The sequence below is a fragment of the Canis lupus genome, chromosome 8 (assembly GCF_011100685.1).
Source record: "Canis lupus familiaris isolate Mischka breed German Shepherd chromosome 8, alternate assembly UU_Cfam_GSD_1.0, whole genome shotgun sequence".
In the NCBI taxonomy this organism is placed as follows: domain Eukaryota; kingdom Metazoa; phylum Chordata; class Mammalia; order Carnivora; family Canidae; genus Canis; species Canis lupus.
Window position 1 is genome coordinate 16,568,681 of NC_049229.1, and position 7,211 is coordinate 16,575,891.

At 40.4% G+C, this 7,211-nt stretch overlaps 1 non-coding gene across 1 annotated transcript; it reads right to left on the reverse strand.

The window, feature by feature from the left end:
• Nucleotides 1-2,999: 2,999 nt before the first annotated feature.
• On the reverse strand, nucleotides 3,000-3,073 carry TRNAN-GUU. The gene has a single exon. It is a non-coding gene; the product is annotated as a tRNA-Asn (tRNA).
• Nucleotides 3,074-7,211: the final 4,138 nt, after the last annotated feature.

Below are 7,211 nucleotides of genomic sequence, written 5' to 3' on the forward strand. Positions count from 1 at the left end.
CTGAGGCACTCTGCTTGTGCTCCAGACCTTCTGGTCTGTTGCACTTATCCCTTAATCTCCCCGGCTGGCAGACTCCCAACACCTATCCTTGTTGTGGCAGTGTTAGGGGTGCAAGAGAGCAAGCAAAACATGCAAGGCTGCTTACAGCCTAGATGTGGAGGCGACCCACTGTCACTATTAACATCCCATTCCATTGGCCAAAATAAGTAAGTAAAACATGGACACAGGAACTAGGGGAAGAATTGAGGTCAATTATACAATCTACATAATGGCCTAGCACTAAAAAGCAACATGTTATCTCTTTATGCCACTGAAGGTTGCTAGAAAAGTACTTTTCTGTAAGGAAAGGAAAGTATCATTATTGCTGTCAACATCATTACCACCATGATCTCCAACACATGTCATGCTCCTATATACCAAGCATGCTTCTAAAAGCTTTACATTTAATTTTTGTGGCAACTCCGTAGGGTAGTCATTCTGACTAAATAAAGAAGAGGTGGTATATATGTATATATATACCACCTCTTCTTTATTCATTCATCAATTGATGGACACTTGGACTGCTTCTATGATTTGGCTACTGTAAATAAAGCTACTATAAACCTAGGGGTGCATCTATCCCTTTGAATTATCAGTTTTGGGAGATTTTTTTGGGGGTGTAAATACAAAATAGTGTGATTACTGGATCATAGAGTAGTTCTATTTTAACTTTTTGAGGAAACTCCATACTATTTTTCACAGTGGTTGCATGAGTTTCAAGTCCCATCAACAGAGCAAGAGGGTTCCTTTTTCTCCACATCCTTACTAACACTTGTTTCTTGTGTTGTTGATTTTAGCATTCTGAGAGGTGTGAGTTGATACCCCTTGGTAGTTTTGATTTGAATTTCCCTGATGATGAGTGATGTTGAGCATCTTTTCATGTTTCTATTGGTCATGTCTATGTCTTCTTTGGAGAAATGTCTATTCAAGTTTTCTGCCCATTTTTTAAATTGGATTATTTTTTGAGTGTTGAGTTGTATAAGTTCTTTATATATTTTGGATACTAACCCTTTGTCAGATATGTCATATGAAAATGTCCTCTTCCATTTTGTAGGTTGCCTTTTAGTTTTGTTGGTTGTTTCCTTCGCTGTGCAGCTTTTTATTTTGTTGTAGTCCCAATAGTTTAATTTTTTGCTTTTGTTTCCCTTGCTTCAGGAAACATATCTAGAAAGATGTTGCTATGGCTGATGTCAGAGATTTCTGCCTTTGCTCTCTTCTAGGACTTTTATGGTTTCTGGTTTCATATTTAGGTCTTCAATTCATTTTGAATTTATTTTTGCATATGGCATAAGAAAGTAGTCCACTTTCATTCTTTTCATTCATGTAGCTGTCCAGTTTTTCCAACACCATTATTGAAGAGACTGTCTTTTTACCATTGCATATTCCTTTCTGCTTTGTTAAAGATTAATTGACCATATAATTATGGGTTCATTTTTGGTTTTTCTATTCTGTTCAATTGGTCTATGTATCTATTTTTGTGCCAACACCATACTGTTTTGATTACTACAGCTTTGTAATATAACTTGAATTCTGGAATTGTGAAACTCCAGCTTTGCTTTTCTTTTTCCAAATTGCTTTGGTTATTTGAGGTCTTTTGTACTTCCATGTAAATTTTTGAATTGCTTGTTCCGGTTTTGTGAAAAATGTTTTGATATTTTGATAGCAATTGCATTAAATGTGTAGGATGGCTTTGGGTAGTATAGACATTTTAACAATATTTGTTCTTCCAATCCCATGAGCATGGAATGTCTTTTCATTTCTTTGTGTCATCTCCTCATATTATTTTTATGTCTAGGCGTTTGAGAATTATTTATACATTTAAGAATTAGGAAAATGCTTCTTAATTTATTCATCAATAGTCAACTTGCCTAGTTAGCCCTACCTGCCAGGTGCTGGAATGGCTGTTAGTGCTATTGAATAAACAAGGCCCAGGGCTCCTTGTTTCCGTGTAGTGTTTTAGAGCTTACCTGGAAATCTGATCCTGGCACTCCCATCACTTGCAGGGTGGTTGACACAGGCTCCACTTGGAAAGGAATGCTGTGACTTTTTTTTCAGGCTCCTCCCAAACTATCAGAGAAGTGCCATTTGCTAGAAATGTTTAAGAAGTATATATGAGGGATGGCCAGGTGGCTCAGTTGCTTAAACGTCTGCCTTTGGCTGAGGTCATGATCCCAGGGTCCTGTGATTGAGCTCCATGTTGAGCTCGCTGCTCAGTGTGGGATCTGCTGCTTCTTCTCCCTCTACTCTTCCCTGTCCCACTCATTTTTTCTCTCTCTCTCTCAAAAAATACATAAGAAATTAAAAAGAAAAAGTACATTTGATAATAATATTATCTCTTTGAGGAATCATTCCTGTTAGAAATTTTTTGGCTTCTCATCTTTAAATGCAGGGCTATTTACTGGACTACAAGCCAGCCTCTGATCAGGAGTAGAGGTAGTGTTTGCCTCATTCTTCAGTGAAACCCACACCTGTGGGTTTGGCCAGCAAAAAGAGCAAGGCAAAGGCTATGTGAGGTTGGAGGTATAGCCCTGCTTTCTACTTAACATTGATTGCTTTGGCAAAGCACTTTTTTATTTTTTTCTTAAAAAATAATTATGAACTTCCTATTACAGGGTGGGCATGATGCTAGGTTATGGAGATAAAACAGGGATCTGTGTCAAAGAGAAACCATGGGAACTGAGACAGGGAATAACTGTCAGGGGGAGAACTGAGGGATCTCACTTGTTTCTTGCTTCCTTCTCAGGAATCTGTGAATAAGGTTCCCTTCCTCATGCTCAGATAGGAAATCATCTAAAAGAGTTGCTTTTAAAAATGATGGATGAAGCTCCTATCGAGGCAGGAGGCAGGACAACCTCGGTTGTCCATATTGCTTTCTAGCACATTTGCTCCTCCCAGGATCTGGGATGGGATAACCTTCCCCTGAAGGATATCCTAAGGTCGCTTCTCCAGCGAGAACGCCCCGTCCCTGGGTGGGCTCGAACCACCAACCTTCCGGTTAACAGCAGAACGCGCTGACCGGTCGCGCCACAGAGACCGGCTAAAGAAGATGTGGTTTATGTATACAATGGAATATTACTCAGCTATTAGAAATGACAAATACCCACCATTTGCTTCAACGTGGATGGAACTGGAGGGTATTATGCTGAGTGAAGTAAGTCAGTCGGAGAAGGACAAACATTATATGTTCTCATTCATTTGGGGAATATAAATAATAGTGAAAGGGAATATAAGGGAAGGGGGAAGAAATGTGTGGGAAATATCAGAAAGGGAGACAGAACGTAAAGACTGCTAACTCTGGGAAACGAACTAGGGGTGGTGGAAGGGGAGGAGGGCGGGGGGTGGGAGTGAATGAGTGACGGGCACTGGGGGTTATTCTGTATGTTAGTAAATTGAACACCAATAAAAAATAAAAAAAACAAAAAAAATAAAAAAAAATAAAAATGATGGATGAAATGATGGTTCATGCACAACAAGGTTCTCTGCAGACCTTGACATTCTGCTCTCTGACTCTCAGACAGTCTCTGCTTTTCTGCGTGCTGGGCTCTGTTGAGCTGACAAAATCTTTTCTTCAATTTAAATGACTTATGGTACAGGGACAATGTTTTCTGTAGAAATGTGCCTGAAGGCTCAATTATTAAAAGAAAAATGACTCTCAAGTAGAACGTGTTACATTTTTAGTTCTTAATATTATTTGTATGTGCTCTGTACTGAACTAGTTTTACACTGAGGCACTCCTGTACTGATCATATAATAACATAGAATTAACATGACTAATTCTCTCTTCCCAGAAGGATTATGAGCAACTTGAGTTAGGTGATCTATCAGGGTACTACACTCATAGAAGATATTTTAAAATATTTGTTTGTTGAGTGTTACAACACCTAAAGAACAACTAAACAAACATTCAGTAGCCTGGTACACCACTGCTGGAGCTACTAGTAAACTTACATTAAAAAAAATTATTTATTTATTCATGAGAGACACACAGAGAGAGGCAGAGACATAGGCAGAGGGAGAGGCAGACTCCTCACAGGGAGCCTGATGTGGGACTTGATCCCAGGACTCCAGAATCATGCCCTGAGCCAAAGGCAGACACTCAACCACTAAGCCACCCAGGCGTCCCAGTAAACTTATATTTTTACAAATTCTTTTCTGAGAGATTTCTTCAAACAAGGAGTATGTGTACACACAAGTGCTATTTCTTAAAAATCTGTCTTATTTACAAAAGCAGAAGATTTAAGATAATTTTTAAAGCACAGTGAGCTGATTTTATAACCTCTTTCTTCTAGAGAGTAGATTTTAGCATTTCCCTTATAGTGAGAGCCACCAGGCTGTGCCGATGGCTGGTCACATGCTGCATTGCCTATTGGGAGTGTCCACTGATATGCAGCCATGCTGACAGGACAGTGTAAGGAATCCTCAGGGAATGGACCAACACTAACCCCTTCCTTGCATGAACATAAGGCAGGAGGTAGTTACCTTACTAAGTGAATAGAACCTGCCTTCCTAGGATCTAAATAGGGAGAAGGAGGAAGCTTGGTGGATTTACCTGTATGTAAAGTGGGTTTCCAGTTCATAAAGAAAGCCCTGTAGTCTCTTCTCACCTACCACCAAGAGGTTCATTGACAGGATGCCTCTCTTGCTTGTAAGTAGCCCAGGTTAACTCATAGAAGCAGTGTCTTTTCAACTACTAGAAGAGAGAAGGATAGAAATAGGAAGAGCAAGTAAACATCCCAACAATGATTTTATTTCTTTTCTTCTTTCCTGCCTTTCTCTCTCATTCTCATCTTTTCTCCCCTCATGCTTTCCTTTCCTCATTTTTTGCACAAGTATGACTTACCTACCTGCTTCTGTCATCCCTTGGGAATGAGTGAGGCTGTCAGTGGTAAGATATTTCCTGGCAAATTGGACTTAGTACCATGCTCTGATTTTGTTGCCACTTTCTCTCCTTGGAGGGAAAGATCCAAGCAACAGGTCCCAGCAGGCAGGCTGACAGATGCCAATACCCCAGCCAGAGCCTCAGCTCACAGCAAATTGGGCCAAAGTCCAGGATAAACTTGTACATTTCTCTACAATTTTTAGAATCTTTAGAAGTCCTTCGTTGAATAGATGATGAGGACTGGTTCTTGACATTTTTTGTTCCTTCTGTGGATTATCAAATAGTAAAAACTTTCCCTATAATTTTGAAAGTGAACCTTTTTTCCTACCTCTTCCCCTGATCACACACAAACTCCAGGAAATTCTAGGGATAACTTGGTTAATTTCTCAAATTTGAATATTTCCATAGATCTCCTGGGAGGGAAGATTCAATTTGGGCAGGTCTTGGTGAGGCCCAAGCTTCTGTGTCTCTAATAAGATCCTAGGTATTGCTGATGCTGCTGCTTCAGGATCTCACTCTGAGAACTAAAGAGCTATTATGTTTGAATACCCATGCTTTAGAATGGCCTCTGGAGTATGGATTCTTATTTTTCAAGGATGTTTACTTTGCCAGATCTAATTTGAAAATGTGTCCTTAAGTGATGCCGAGCAGGATGTCTGTAGTGAAGCTCTGCAAATTAGCTTGAAAGATAAACTGAATACCAATGGATAGTCTGCCCATAACTGAAGACTTTTTACAGGGTGAGGTTGTTCACTGCCTTTATAAACTTGTCTTTCTGACATGGCAAAAGCACGGAGAACCACAAGGTAAAAATGTATGGCCGTAAGCAATAGCAGAGGTCATCCCAGCGGAAAGGATACCCATGGCCAAGTTGACAAGATGCCTCCTGTTCCTGCTGATGACTTTGTGCTGATGTTCATGCTTATGACAACAAATGGACTCCCTTCTGACTCAGTTTCTATAGCTGCAAATTGTGAAAGTGAGAGGACAGCTCTTTTCCAACTAGTGAGATTCTTTATTGAGATGCCACAGTCAAACCCAGGATGTAGGACTTGCATAGGATGCATATTTCATTCACATCAATCCAGGTACACGTGTAAAAAATATAATCTTGAATAATAATGCTTACTGTGCCATGTAGTCCAAATGCTTACCCTGTAGTAATAGATTTAATTCCCCAAACAATCCCATTAAGAAGGTATAATTATCCCTGCTTTATGATAGAAAAATTGAAGTATCCAGATGATAAATAACTTTGTCCTGTGTCAAATAGAGCACTTAGACCTTTTGAGGCAACAGGCTGCAGGTGAGGGCCTACAGATATGTTTTGTTTGCTATGCCTCAAGATTTTCAAAAAGTTCAATTAGTTGTCAACAGTTACAGGCAAATTCCTGCTTCTTCTGGAAAACCAAGTATCTGGCAGCTTTAGACTTGTGTTTGTGCACAGTGGCCATCAGCTGGTGCAGAGCAGCGACCCTGCCCTTCCAGGGGGGATCAGCACCCCAGTTTTGCCATACTTCTCACCTGGCCCATTTCACTTGTGCTTGGTATTTCCTGGCACCAGTAACCATTTGGACTGGATTTGAAATCCCTCTGCACACTGTCACCATCAAGGATCTTTATACAACTGAGAATCACCACCCCTTGTAAGTATTTTGTCGAGCTTTCCTGTTGTAGAAGTCACTGTACTGAATGAACACCATAGGGTCTGGGTGAGAAAGACATGGGACTCAGCCCTCAAGATTTCTTTCTGCTGTGATCAAAGTCAGGTTTTCAGTTTCAGAAATATAATATTCTCTGTTATGTACCTTCAAGAAACATGGTTCAGTGACACCCTGGTGTATGAATGGGCACGATGCCCCACTGTTGTGGCAGGAGTACTAATTCAGTTGTGTTCTGTCTCCTTTCCCCTTTTTTCTTCTCAGACTTAACCATTTTGCTTTTTGCAATAATTCATTTGATAAGCTACAAAGGTGCCAGATGGGACCTGGATCAACAGAAAACTCTATCTTCTGGCCTGGGTGAGCAGGAAGGAGTAGAACGATATGGATAAGGCAAGTAAACATGCTTTTAATTAGCCTGAAACATTAGCTGGCATGGATTTCTTCTGCTTCCAAGCAGTCGTGTAAGAATGGGTGCATAAGAGTGAGCTCATTATTAGTCCTGAGACGTTCCAGTGTCCTTGGCCTCTAAGGAAGTGGCACTTGCTATAAATTTCTGTGTTCTCGGACTTCTGTAAACCCTCAGCAAAGCCCTCCCGTTGCCCACTCTGCAGCAATTTCACAGGTGTGTT